This window comes from Aethalodelphis obliquidens, unplaced genomic scaffold (genome assembly GCF_003676395.1).
Source record: "Aethalodelphis obliquidens isolate GAN/ISIS:26980383/991018 unplaced genomic scaffold, ASM367639v1 scaffold15, whole genome shotgun sequence".
NCBI lineage: Eukaryota > Metazoa > Chordata > Mammalia > Artiodactyla > Delphinidae > Aethalodelphis > Aethalodelphis obliquidens.
Window position 1 is genome coordinate 26,163,696 of NW_020837959.1, and position 14,565 is coordinate 26,178,260.

General features: G+C 37.6%; 1 long non-coding RNA gene across 1 annotated transcript in view; it reads right to left on the minus strand.

The window, feature by feature from the left end:
- Window positions 1-14,086, minus strand: part of LOC113625449 (uncharacterized) — an 18,475-nt gene extending 4,389 nt beyond the window's left edge. Inside the window, exons 1-2 of the long non-coding RNA XR_003434683.1 lie at window positions 13,449-14,086; window positions 6,475-6,477 (exon numbers count right to left, since the gene is read on the minus strand). This is a non-coding gene — a long non-coding RNA (uncharacterized LOC113625449). The remainder of the gene's footprint in view (window positions 1-6,474; window positions 6,478-13,448) is intronic.
- Window positions 14,087-14,565: the final 479 nt, after the last annotated feature.

Sequence of the window (14,565 nt, forward strand, 5' to 3'; positions counted from 1 at the left end):
TACTGTCACCCTAGAAAGTTCACTCATGACCCTTCCCTGTTGATTCCTACCCACCAGGTGATCGCTATACTGTTTCGTTTTTGTTTTTCACTTCGAATGAGCTTTGCCTATTCTAGAATCATACAGCATATAGTCTATAAAGCTTCTTTCACTCTGCAAGAAGTTTAGGAGATTGATCCTGTTATTGTATCAGTAGTGCATCCCTTTTTATTGTTGAATAGTATTTCATTGTATAAATTGTACGAATATAGGACAGTTTGTTTATCCATTGCTCTGTTGATAGACATTTGGATAGTTTCCGGTTTTTGGCTCTTACGGACAAAGTGGTTAGGAACATTCTTGTGCAAATCATTTTGTGGGCGTACGTTTTCATTTCTCTTTGGTGGAATTACTGGGTAATAGGGTAGGCATATGCTTAATTTTATGAGAAACCACTAGACTTTTTTCCAAGTCTGTGTACCATTTCCAAGTGTACCATTTTACACTTAGACCAACAATGTATGGAAGCTTTGGCTGCTTCACCACCTTGCCAAAAGTTTGATGTTTCAGACTTTTTAATTTTAGCCATTCTGGTGGGCTTATTGGACTTTTTTCATATAAATTTATTTATTTTTGGCTGTGTTGGGTCTTTGTTGCTGCGCATGGGCTTTCTCTAGTTGCGGCAAGCGCACGGTGCGCGGGCCTCTCACTGTCGCAGCCTCTCTTGTGGAGCACAGGCTCCAGATGCACAGGCTCAGTAGTTTGTGGGTCATGGGCCTAGTTGCTCCGCAGCATGTGGGATCTTCCCAGACCAGGGCTCGAACCCGTGTCCCCTGCATTGGCGGGCAGATTCTCAACCACTGCTCCACCAGGGAAGCCCCTGGTTTACTCATCTTTAATATCAGATCCTTATCTGTCTCACAGGTTATATTGAAGTTCAAAGGAAATGTAACCATACAAATAAAAAGGGTAATTGTTTCTGAAGACCCTTTTCCTTTCTTTCATTTTCCAGTGACTGCCAGAAAAAAAGTGATGTTTAATACCTTTTACACTTAAAATGTGGAATAAATATTACAATATAGGGAAGATAGAGACTACCTAAAAGAACACAGAAGCTGGTTAGGCCTCCCAACTAGGCCAAGTGACTGGTATGCTCTACGTGAGTCATCATAAAATAAGTAATAGCTCCAATCTGTGTAACCATAGAAAGTACGTCAGTTGTTGTTATCCAGGAATAAAACTATTCCATAGTATATTTGTCAGCCATTGTAATTATCATAATAATGGCTAACATTTGTTGAAAGCTGCCGCCATTTTTGCTAAGTGCTTCATATATATCTCACTATATTTCACAGCAAACATATGCTGTAAGTGCTATTGTTATTACCATTTTACATATCAGGAAACTGAGACTTAGAATCTTAAGGAATTTACCAGAGGTCACAAATCAGTGAAGGAAAGGGGATTTGCTGGGTTGGTTTTTATTTCACTTTTAACAATTTTTTTATTGAAATAAACATACATATAGAAAAGTAAAATTCCTAAGTGTACAGCACAAAGATTTTCCATAAACTGAACCTATGCTACCAGTACCCATTAAGAAATGGGATATTTCCAGAACCCCAGAAATACCCTTGGCCCACTTTCTGTCTCTACTCCCATACAAAGGGTAACCATAACCATAACCATAACCAAACGTTCACTTTCTGCCTCCTTCTCTTATGCGTGTATTCAAAATGCCAAAGGTGGGGACAGGGGGACTCATACTCTAAAACAGGGTCAGGAGGAATAAATTGGTGCAGAACTATCCATCATCATCTGGTCTATTTGAATATATTTTCATATCTGACCTTTAGTTTCAGAGAGTGAGAGTGAGCATGTTTGTCTCTGTAAGTGTCAGGCTGCCATCTCTCTGTCTATTCCTTTCAATGCTCCCTTCAAAAGGCTTTAGCCGTTTGGCCTGCTCACCTCTCTTTTTTACAGCTTTTTGTACTTCCCCTGCCTTCAGGCTGGCTGTAGAGGATAAGATGTGTCTACTTTCAGTACCTAACATGGGACCTTGCATAAAGTAGGCCCTCATTATTGATTTATTGACTATAATTGATTCAAGCCTTCATCTCATTGCTATGTAATAGATGCATAGCATCCATTCTTAGGATGCTGTCTTATTTTTTAAAGAATTTTTGATATCAACAAGGAAATATGCCAAAAGGTAACCAAAATATCACACTTTGTAAATGAGGTTTAGGAAATATCTAATAGTTCTCTATGAAATTTTCCCTCATTTATCCTAAATATAAATAGAACTAGGTCTGACCACTTAAATGTCATCTCACTAATGATCTCCCCTTCCCACTTCCATTTATTATTATAGGTAGAGACTTTTACGATCCTCAACCTTGTATTTGTTCTATAATGGGCTAGAACTCTGCTAAAGAGTTTTCATGAGTTACTTTTTATTATGGTAAAATATATATAACGTAAAATTTACCATTTAACTCTTTTTAACTGTACATTTCAGTGGCATTAATACAGTCAAACATTGTTGTGCTACCATCACCACCATTTATTTCCAGAACTTCTTCATAATCCCAGACTGAAACTCCCTACCCATTAAACTTTAACTTCCCTTTCCCCTCTCCCCCTAGTGTCTAGCAACCACCATTCTACTTTCTGTCTCTATGAATTTGACTATTCTGAGTACCTCATACAGGTGGAATGTACATTATTTGTCCTTTTGTGTCTGACTTATTACATTTAGCATAATTTCCTCAGGTTCATCTGTGTTGTAGTACGTGTCAGAATTTCCTTCCTTTTTTAAGGCTGAATAATATTTCGTTATATGTTATAAATCTTCACAGTTACTACCCCTGGCAGACCTGAATTTGAAAGCTGGCTCTGTCACTTATATAGCAACTGACCTTGGCCATGTTGAATTTTCTCTTTGCATATAAATTTTCTCATTTGTAAAATGGAAATGAAATTACCCAGCTCACTGGACTGGAGTAAGGATTTAATAAGATAACAAAATACCTCGTGTAGTGCCTTACAGATAGTCAGTGTTCAGTAAATGGCAGCTGGTAGCATAATGATTCATGTTGATAGTAAGCAATTCAAAAAGTCTGTTACATACATTTCAGGAGAAGTCCAGACTAGTGTGTGCAATGTAGTCCCTGCTTTATGGAAAAGTCATCTTAGGTTGTATACATATGGCATATCCAAAAGGTATTTTTGGTTTCTAAAGTACTCAGACCAATGAAAGAAGACAAAAGTCATTTGTGAAACATGTACTTTTTATTCCACCCACAATCTATTTGCCAGCCTTAGAGAGGTTAAAATGTCAGTTCAAAGAGCTCAGTCTTAAGGACTACCAATGACTCGTTTCTTCAGGGAAAAAAATGTTTCATTTTGTTTATCAGACAAATAAGTAAAATCATATCTTTAAGGAATATGGACTTGATAACTTATTAGAAATAAAAGTATCTTCAGAGTCAACTAAGTCATTCTCAGAGTGAGCATATGGGAAAATAAATAGCCAAAATTTTCAGGAGAATTTTTAATAAACGTTCATAACAATCTCAATTTAGAGTTCCTCTAATACCAAATATTAATATTAACCAAAAAGAAATTTTAAATATGCTTTATAATTTTAATAACTAAAGTTTTTTCATAAACATTTTTCTTTTTTTGAGATTTATTTTTATTTATTTATTATTTTATTTATTTTTTGGCTGTGTCGGGTCTTAGTTGTGGCACGCAGGATCTTCACTGAGGATTGCAGAATCTTTCATTGTGGTGCACAGGCTTCTCTAGTTGTGGCGCGCAGGCTCCAGGGTGTGTGGGCTCTGTAGTTTGTGGCACACAGGCTCTTTAGTTGAGGCACACGAGCTCAGTAGTTGTGGCACATGAGCTTAGTTGCCCTGCGCCATGTGGGATCTTAGTTCCCTGACCAGGGATCAAACCCACGTCCCCTGCATTGTAAGGCAGATTCTTTACCGCTGGACCACCATGGAAGTCCCATAAACATTTTTCTTATTATAGAAAATTTGAACATATAAAAAAGATAGACAAAATATTTACTTCTGGTCTTTTTTCCTAAGCATAGTTTTTTATGGGGGCAAGGAGAAATAAACATAGTGAATGATTCTCTGTATTCAATTTTATATCCTTTTTCACTTAACCTTATAATGCAATACATTGCATAGGATTTTTCCAAAGTGATGAGAACTCCTTATGAACACATTTTAATAACTAATTAATCATTCTTTCTTAATCCTTTTCTAGGCAAACTATTTCTGGAGAGGAACTATAGCAAAGCAATTAAGAATGTGAACTTAAGCCAAATTTCTGGGTTCAAATCCCAATCCCACAAGTTGCTAACATCAACCTGAGTAAGTTACTTAAAAAAAAAAAAAAAGGAACTATTAATAGTGTCCCTACCTGTTAGGTTTGGTATAAGGATTAAATGTGTTAATCTTTAACACACTGAATATATAGAAAATTATTAGGTATATATAAAATGCCATAATAGTGCCTCACATTTGCTAAGGATTCTATAAATGTTACCTATTATTAGCTATTAAAAATCCTTGGTATGTTACACTAAAAACTATAATTGTAAAACAAGATAGATGTAACTGACTAAATTTAAAATACGTAACATTATTTGTAGATAACTTATAATGCTTTCTCAGTTTAAATTTTAACATCATCTATAAAGTATTTCAGATCAAGTATTATTAGACTTCTAATCTTCAATTTTTAATTTATGGACTAACTTTGTGATGTTTTTCATTTGTCAAAGGCATATACATCTTCACTGACAAATATAATTTGTCAGAACTTCTAATGAAAAGCACTTAAAATACGAGTGAAAATCAATAAAATTTAAATTTTTATTTCCCAGTTGCACTAGCCACTTGGTCATACCAACCAGCTCAATAGCTGTATGTATAGTGGCTACTATATTGGAAAAAACTGATACAGAACATTTACATCATTGCAGAAAGCTCTTATTATGTCTTTTGACAAAAGTAGCATGTTTGCATTATGTATCAATTTATGAGTAACGTGTTTTTGCCCAAATTTTATTCAATTAATTATACAAATTTTAGTAATTAAATTTTTTTTCTAATATTATAAAAGCTTAATATCATTTGAGAACTGCACAGTCATCTATGGTAAGGATCAAATGCAAGAAAAGCAATAAGTGAGTGTGATATACATGTTTTATTTCACTTTTTTCTTTTCTGCATTAATTGAAAGGCTACACTCACCTTACTTAACAAATATTATCCTTTAAAATACTTAACTTACTAGATTAAACACAGCTTAAAATTTTTTTTTTATAATGAAAAATGACAATTTCTTCAGAAGTAGAGAGACTAATATAACAAACCTCCCCAGATCCATCACCCAGTTTCAACAATTATCAATTGATGCCCTATCTTTTTTCATCTATAACCTACCTGCTGTTACCCTCCATCCTCCACTGGATCATTTTGGAGCAAATCTCAGACATTATTTCATTTTTTCTGTAAACATTTTAATAGGTATCTTTAAAAGATAAGAACTCTTTTTGTTTACTTTTAATATTTTGTTTTGTCTTTATTTTTTCAGTTTTATTGAGATATAATTGACCTCCAGCACTGTATGAGTTTAAGGGGTACAGCTTAATGACTTGACTTACATATATTGTGAAATGATTACCACGATAAGTAAGAACTCTTTTTAAAATGTAATCATAGTAACCATTATCACAGCTAAAAACAAAGAGACCTAAAGTAATTTTTAATATATGCAAATATAGTCATTAAACAGACAAAAAAAGGCCAGTCACTTTTTCTGACTTTTTTTTTGTTTTTTTTTTTTTGTTTTGCGGTACGCGGGCCTCTCACTGTTGTGGCCTCTCCCGTTGCGGAGCACAGGCTCCGGACGCGCAGGCTCAGCGGCCATGGCTCACGGGCCCAGCCGCTCCGCGGCATGTGGGATCTTCCCGGACCAGGGCACGAACCTGTGTCCCCTGCATCGGCAGGCGGACTCTCAACCACTGCGCCACCAGGGAAGCCCTTTTTCTGACTTTAAAAGCAAATTTTGAGGTTAGGAAGTACATGTGATATTGTCATCAGTTCAAGGTCACTGATCATTTGGTGTCAAAAACACTATGGATCAATATTCAGGAAATGAGAGCAGTATGTTTTATCTGTTATTTGCTAACAACAACAAAAAAGCTTCATACACGAAGTCAAAAATAGCCAGTAGAAACAAAAGTAGGCTATCCAATTATTCTAAATAGGCCAAATCATCCTAATAATAAAAAGAAGTTACTACCTCACGCCAATTAGCATAGCTACCATCAAAAATCAGAAAATAATTGTTGGTGAGGACATGAAGAAATTGACCCTTCTCCACTGTTGGTGAAAATGTAAAATGGTACAGCCGTTGTGGAAAGCAGCATGACATTTCTTAAAAAAATTAAAAATAGAGCTACCCTACGATCTAGCAATTCCACCTCTGGGTATATACTCAGAAGAATGGAAAGCAGAGCCTCAAAAAGATATTTGCACATCCACGTTCATCGCAGCATTATTCAAAATAGCTAAAACATGGAAGCAACCCAAGTGTCCATGAATGAATGAAATGGATAAGCAAAATGTGGTATATAGGTACAATGAAATCTTATTCAGCCTTAAAAAGAAAGGAAATTCTGACGTATGCTACAACATGAGTAAACACCACAGACACTGTGCTAAGTGAAATAAGCCAGTCACAAAAAAGGCAAATACTGTATGATTTCACTTATATAGGGTACTTAAAGTAGTCAAAATCATAGTGACAGAAAGTAGAATGGTGGTTGCCAGGGCCTGGGGGAAGTTACAGGGTTAAGTTTTGCAAGATGAAAAGAATTCTGGAGGTGAGTGGTAGTGATGATTACACAATAATCTGAATGGACTCAATATCACTGAACTTACACTTTAAAATGATTAAGCTGGTAAATTTTATGTTACGTGTAGTCTACCACAATAAAAAAGATTGGAAAAACACAACGCATTGTACTATGCTCTTTGCAACAGAAGACAAACTGTGCATAAAGGGTGAAACAAAATAGATTAATAAATATTTTGCACATGTGTTTGCAAATATACCATACACAAATACAGGAGTGATTCCTGTATATCTTGAAGAGAACGGTATTATTCACATAGGAACTCATTTTTGCTCAGAGTTTTTATGATTTCTACATAATGTGGAGAAAATAATAGTAAAAATGTGCAGAAAACATAAAAAGTTGATGATAAATGCTTGCACAGGTGGAAGGAAATAAGTTGTTTGACTCAGCTAAAACATCCTACTTATAGGCCAGAAATAAGAGACAGAAAATGGATTGTGAAACATTCAACCTGTTTGGCACAGAGATTCAGATACAGGGATGAATAGACAAGACATACTATCATTCAAATTGAGGTTACTAGTTGGATTTACTGGATGCATTGAGAAATTTGGTAGCCACTGTAGGATTTTATAATAAAGAGAAAGATAAACAAAGGAAAGGTCAAAGAATTAAGAGTACAGGAAAAAAAAACCAAAATAAAACAGGGAACATAGCTGAATACCGACTTAGTTGGTTCTGATAAGATGTGTGTGTAAATTGGAATTACATTTATTTTTTATTTACTTATTTTTTACAGTATTTCTGTTAATTAATTTTTTAACATCTTTATTGGAGTATAATTGCTTTACAATGTTGTGTTAGTTTCTGCTGTATAACAAGGTGAATCAGCTATATGCATACGTACATCCCCTCCCTCTTGCATCTCCCTCCCAATGTCCTTATCCCACCCCTCTAGGTGGTCGCAAAGCACTGAGCTGATCTCTCTGTGCTATGCAGCTGCTTCCCACTAGCTATCTATTTGGTAATGTGTATATGTCAATGCTACTCTCTCACTTCGCCCCAGCTTACCCTTCCCCCTCGCCGTGTCCTCAAGCCCATTCTCTACTTCTGCGTCTTTTTTTTCCTTTTTTGAATTTTATTTAATTTATTTTTTTATACAGCAGGTTCTTATTAGTTATCCATTTTATACATATTAGTGTATATATGTCAATCCCAATATCCCAACTTATCACACCCCCCCCCCCCCCGTCGCTTCCCCCCATTGGTGTCCATACGTTTGCTCTTTACATCTGTGTCTCAATTTCTGCCCTGCAAACCGGTTTATCTGTACCATTTTTCTAGGTTACACATATATGCATTAATATACGATATTTGTTTTTCCCTTTCTGACTTACTTCACTCTGTATGACAGTCTCTAGCTCCAGCCACATCTCTACAAATGGCCCAATTTTGTTCCTTTTATGGCTGAGTAATATTCCATTGCATAAATGTACCACATCTTCTTTATTTCTCTGTCGATGGGCATTTAGGTTGTTTCCATGACCTGGCTATTGTAAATAGTGCTGCAATGAACATTGGGGTACATGTGTCTTTTTGAATTATGGTTTTCTCAGGGTATATACCCAGTAGTGGGATGGCTGGGTCACATGGTAGTTCTATTTTCAGTTTCTTAAGGAACCTCCATATTGTTCTCCATAGAGGCTGTATCAATTTATATTCCCACCAACAGTGCAAGAGGGTTCCCTTTTCTCTACACCCTCTCTCCAGCATTTGTTGTTTGTAGATTTTCTGATGATGCTCATTCTAACTGGTGTGAGGTGATACCTCATTGTAGTTTTGACTTGCATTTCTCTAATAATTAGTGATGTTGAGCAGCTTTTCATGTGCTTCTTGGCCATCTGTATGTCTTCTTTGGAGAAATGTATATTTAGGTCTTCTGCCCATTTTTTGGATTGTTGTTTGTTTTTTTGAAATTGAGCTGCATGAGCTGCTTGTAAATTTTGGAGGTTAATCCTTTGTCAGTTGCTTCATTTGCAAATATTTTCTCCCATTCTGAGGGTTGCCTTTTAGTCTTGTTTATGGTTTCCTTTGCTGTGCAAAAGCTTTTAAGTTTCATTAGATCCCATTTGTTTGTTTCTATTTCCATTTCTCTAGGAGGTGGGTCAAAAAGGATCTTGCTGTGATTTACGTCATGGAGTGTTCTGCCTATGTTTTCCTCTAAGAGTTTTATAGTGTCTGGCCTTACATTTAGGCCTTTAATCCATTTTGAGTTTATTTTTGTGTATGGTGTTAGGGAGTGTTCTAATTTCATCTTTTTACATGTAGCTGTCCAGTTTTCCCAGCACCACTTATTGAAGAGGTTGTCTTTGCACTATTGTATATTCTTGCCTCCTTTATCAAAGATAAGGTGACCGTATGGGTGTGGGTTTATCTCTGGACTTTCTATCCTATTCCATTGATCTATATTTCTGTTTTTGTGCCAGTACCATACTGCCTTGATTACTGTAGCTTTGTAGTATCATCTGAAATCAGGGAGCCTGATTCCTCCAGCTCTGTTTTTCTTTCTCAAGACTGCTTTGGCTATTCAGGGTCTTTCGTGTCTCCATACACATTTTAAGATTTTTTCTTCTAGTTCTGTAAAAAATGCCATTGGTAATTTGATACGGATTGCATTGAATCGGTAGATTGCTTGGGGTAGTATGGTCATTTTCACAATATTGATTCTTCCAATCTAAGAACATGGTATATCTCTCCATCTGTTGGTATCATCTTTAATTTCTTTCATCAGTGTCTTATAGTTTTCTGCATACAGGTCTTTTGTCCCCCTAGGTAGGTTTATTCCTAGGTATTTTATTCTTTTTGTTGCAATGGTAAATGGGAGTGTTTCCTTAATTTCCCTTTCAGATTTTTCATCATTAGTGTATAAGAATGCAAGAGATTTCTGTGCATTAATTTTGTATCCTGCAACTTTACCAAATTCATTGATTAGCTCTAGTAGTTTTCTGGTGGCATTTTTAAGATTCTCTATGTATAGTATCGTGTCATCTGCAAACAGTGACAGTTTTACTTCTTCTTTTCCAATTTGTATTTCTTTTATTTCTTTTTCTTCTCTGATTGCCGTGGCTAGGACTTCCAAAACTATGTTGAATAATAGTGGTGAGAGTGGACATCCTTGTCTTGTTCCTGATCTTAGAGGAAATGCTTTCAGTTTTTCACCATTGAGAATAATGTTTGCTGTGGGTTTGTTGTATATGGCCTTTATTATGCTGAGGTACGTTCCCTCTATGCCCTCTTTCTGTAGAGTTTTTATCATAAATGGGTGTTGAATATTGTCAAAACCTTTTTCTGCATCTATTGAGATGATCATATGGTTTTTATTCTTCAATTTGTTACTATGGTGTATCACATTGATTGATTTATGTATCTTGAAGAATCCTTGCATCCCTGGTATAAATCCCACTTGATCATGGTGTATAATCCTTTTAATGTGTTGTAGGATTCTGTTTGCTAGTATTTTGTTGAGGATTTTTGCATCTATATTCATCAGTGATACTGGTCTGTAACTTTCTTTTTTTGTAGTATCTTTGTCAGGTTTTGGTATTAGGGTGATGGTGGCCTCATAGAATGAGTTTGGGAGTGTTCCTTCCTCTGCAATTTTTTGGAAGAGTTTGAGTAGGATGGGTGTTAGCTCTTCTCCAAATGTTTGACAGAATTCACCTGTGAAGCCATCTGGTCCTGGACTTCTGTTTGTTGGAAGATTTTTAATCACAGTTTCAATTTCATTACTTGTGATTGGTCTGTTCATATTTTCTATTTCTTCCTGGTTCCTTCCTTTTCTAAGAATTTGTCCATTTCTTCCAGGTTGTCCATTTTATTGGCATAGAGTTGCTTGTAGTAGTCTCTAGGATGCTTTGTGTTTCTCCTGTGTCTGTTGAACCTTCTCCTCTTTCATTTCTAATTTTATTGATTTGAGTCCTCTCCCTCTTTTTCTTGATGAGTCTGGCTAATGGTTTATCAATTTTGTTTATTTTCTTAAAGAACCAGCTTTTAGTTTTATTGATCTTTGCTATTGTTTTCTTTATTTCTATTTCATTTATTTCTGCTCTGATCTTTATGGTTTCTTTCCTTCTACTAACTTTGGGTTTTGTTTGTTCTTCTTCCTCTAGTTCCTTTAGGTGTAAGGTTAGATTGTTTATTTGAGATGTTTCTTGTTTCTTGAGGTAGGCTTGTATTCCTGTAAACTTCCCTCTTAGAACTGCTTTTGCTGCATCCTTCTGCTGTTTGCCCTCTGGTGGATGAGACTGTCTAAGAGGCTGTGCAAGTTTCCTGATGGGAGGGACTGGTGGTGGGTAGAGCTGACTGTTGCTCTGGTGGGCAGAGCTCAGTAAAACTTTAATCCACTTGACTATTGATGGGTGGGGCTGGGTTCCCTCCCTGTTGGTTGTTTGGCCTGAGGAAACCCAGCACTGGAGCCTACCTGGCTCTTTGGTGGGGCTAATGGTGGACTCTGGGAGGGCTCACACCAAGGAGTACTTCCCAGCACTTCTGCTGCCAGTGTCCTTGTCCTCACAGTGAGCCACAGCTATCCCCCGCCTCTGCAGGAGACCCTCCAACACTAGCAGGTAGGTCTGGTTCAGTCTCCTATGAGGTCACTGCTCCTCCCCTGGGTCTCGATGTGCACACTACTTTGTGTGTGCCCTCCAAGAGTGGAGTCTCTGTTTTCCCCAGTCCTGTTGAAGTCCTGCAATCAAATCCCTCTAGCCTTCAAAGTCTGACTCTCTAGGAATTCCGCCTCCTGTTGCCGGACCCCCAGGTTGGGAAGCCTGACGTGGGACTCAGAACCTTCACTCCAGTGGGTGGACTTCTGTGGTATAAGTGTTCTCCAGTTTGTGAGTCACCCACCCAGCAGTTATGGGATTTGATTTTATTGTGATTGCGCCCCTCCTCCTCCTACCATCTCATTGTGGCTTCTCCTTTGTCTTTGGGGTATCTTTTTTGGTGAGTTCCAGTGTCTTCCTGTCGATGACTGATTGTTCATAAGTTAGTTGTGATTCCAGTGCTCTTGCAAGAGAGGGTGAGAGCACGTCCTTCTACTCCGCCATCTTGAACCAATCTGAGTTACATTTAATATTTTAACTTTTTAAAATCTGCAGGCATTTATAAAATAGACTATATGAACTCTGAGATCCTGTCCACGTCTAAGTTTAATATTCTGAGTTTCAGTTGCCTTTTGAAAGTTTAATTTGCATTCTTACTCTTCTTATCTGGGAAATAACTTGTAGCTTTTTAATATTTTGTAATTCAATCCTTCAGGAGTTCATCCAGGCATTCTTTCTTTTATTGTATACCTACGACAATATTTTATGACACTGTGGTGTATAGTGAGTACACAAAAGTGACTCAGATACCTTGACTGCCCTCAAGAAGGTCACTATCCGTATAGCAAGGATAGAGAGGTGTACAGGTAATTCGTTTATCTTTAAGATAAGAATAAGGAGTGAGGTTAAGAAGTGGGTTAAAGGTGTTTCAAGTAGGAGGAAATTTTGAAAGTGCACAAGTACAACCTGGGAAACGAGAATGCACAGTGCCTGAAGAAACTGCAGGTAGTTAAGTATTCTTGGGGAAAAGGGTGGTGAGTGATTGGGTGGCACAGTTAGGAGAGGCCACATAATTAAGGACTCTATTTGGCATGCTAAGGAACGTGGATTTTATCCTGAAGGCAAGGGGAAGTCAGATGAGGACTCCAATTAGGAATGTGACAAGATAAAATAGGAATTTACAATTTATCTGAGGATCAGGTGGAAGTGTGTTCAGACAATTAGAGGCATGTAGGGCAACTGGAAGACACAGTAATCCTGGCAGGAGTTATGCTCCCCTGGACCAAATAGGGGACAGTGGGCTCTCAGAGGCCACTGGGATAAAGCCCAGAGATATTGAGGAGGTGGAATTGTCTAAATGTGGTGAGGGTCCCACCCCAGGAAATTGGGTGGTCTGGAGAAGGAGCTCGAGGCAGATAGTTTAATCAAATTTCCCAGGTAATGCTCTTGCTTTGTCAGGTGTGAAACCCACCAGTGTAGATTGCTTCTCAAAGAGCTTGAGTGTCAAAGAAAAGAGGAGACAGAGGATGCCAGTAGAGGGCCAAGGGGCACCTTTGGTTAAAGGTCAGAGCTATGACTGTTCACATCCCAAAGAAAATGAACCAGCAGGGAGGGAGAAGCTGAAGGAGCCAAGATCATAGAATTTTTCTTGCAGGGAAATGACTCTCAGTGGGAGCAGGATCTCAGTTCTGAGGTAGGAACTAAAAAAGTATAGAAATGTAGACACAGACAGTTGGAAAGGGAGGGAAAGGGACAAGGTTGAGGGAATTCTACCTTCTATCCTTCCACCACCACTGCCCCCCGCCCCCGCAAACCCATCCATCCCAAGCAGGTGATGAGAGAGGGCTGGTGAGAGAAAGATAAAAAAAGATCAAGAGCCCTGTTCAGGGAAGAAATTGTGTGTTTGTACTGGTACCAATGGGCACACTTTGTTATTTTCTTCCTACACAGTTGCTAGATTTAGCAAACAAAAATATGACACCCAGCTAAATTTGAATTTCAGACAAACGATGGATAACTTTTTAGTATGTCTCATGCAGTATTTGTGACACACTTAAACTTTTTAAAGTTTATTCTCAATACTAAGCTTATACATACTTTTAAAAATTATTCATTAGTTTTATAAAATTCAAATTTAACTGAGCATTCTGTGTATTACCTGGCAACCCTATACTAGAACTTGAAAAATCGGCCGTGAGGCTTATGACCTAATACTTAAAGTTAAGGTTGAAGTTTACTATGAAAGTCCTCTTCATTTATTAATACTTATTTTGTTTGTAAGCATGACACATTGTCAGCAGCAGACAGGGCCACAAACACATGCTTATAACATGGCAACAACTACAAGCAAGACTGATAAGCATGTGACTGCTGAGCTGTTTCTTTCCTACCTGCTCCTGTCCCATTTCCAGAAGCACCCTCCTTCACCTCTGGCTCTGGGAATCAGTGTTTCCTAACAGTGAATCATCTGTTAGGTTTCTGTTATCCAAGTCTGGAAAAATTTAATCATTTCTCTTATACTACCTTAAACCAGTTGCCCTGATATTAACTAAAAGTAGGGTAACAAACTGTCCTGGTTTGCCCATAAGTGAAGGTTCCCAGGACTTAGGATTTTCAGTTTTTTTGGTTTTTTAAAAAATTATTTTATTTATTTATTTATTTATTTATTTTATTTTTGGTCGCGTTGAGTCTTCATTGCTATGCGTGGGCTTTCTCTAGTTGGCAGCGAGCTGGGGCTACTCTTCATTGCGGTGCATGGGCTTCTTGTTGAGGTGGCTTCTCCTGTTGCAGAGCACGGGCTCTAGGCGCACAGGCTTCAGTAGTTGTGGCGCACGGGCTTAGTCGCTCTGCAGCATGTAGGATCTTTGCGGACCAGGGCTCAAACCCGTGTTCCCTGCATTGGCAAGCAGATTCTCAACCACTGTGCCACCAGGGAAGCCCAGATTTTCAGTTTTAACACTGGGAATATCCCAGGAGAAGCAGGATCTGCCTTGACCATGGTAGATTCCTTTAAGCCAGCGATGTCTCTGTGCTGATTATGAAGCTTTAATTCTGACAGAAGGATTATAATTTTTCTCCTCAAAAAAACTTTATCTT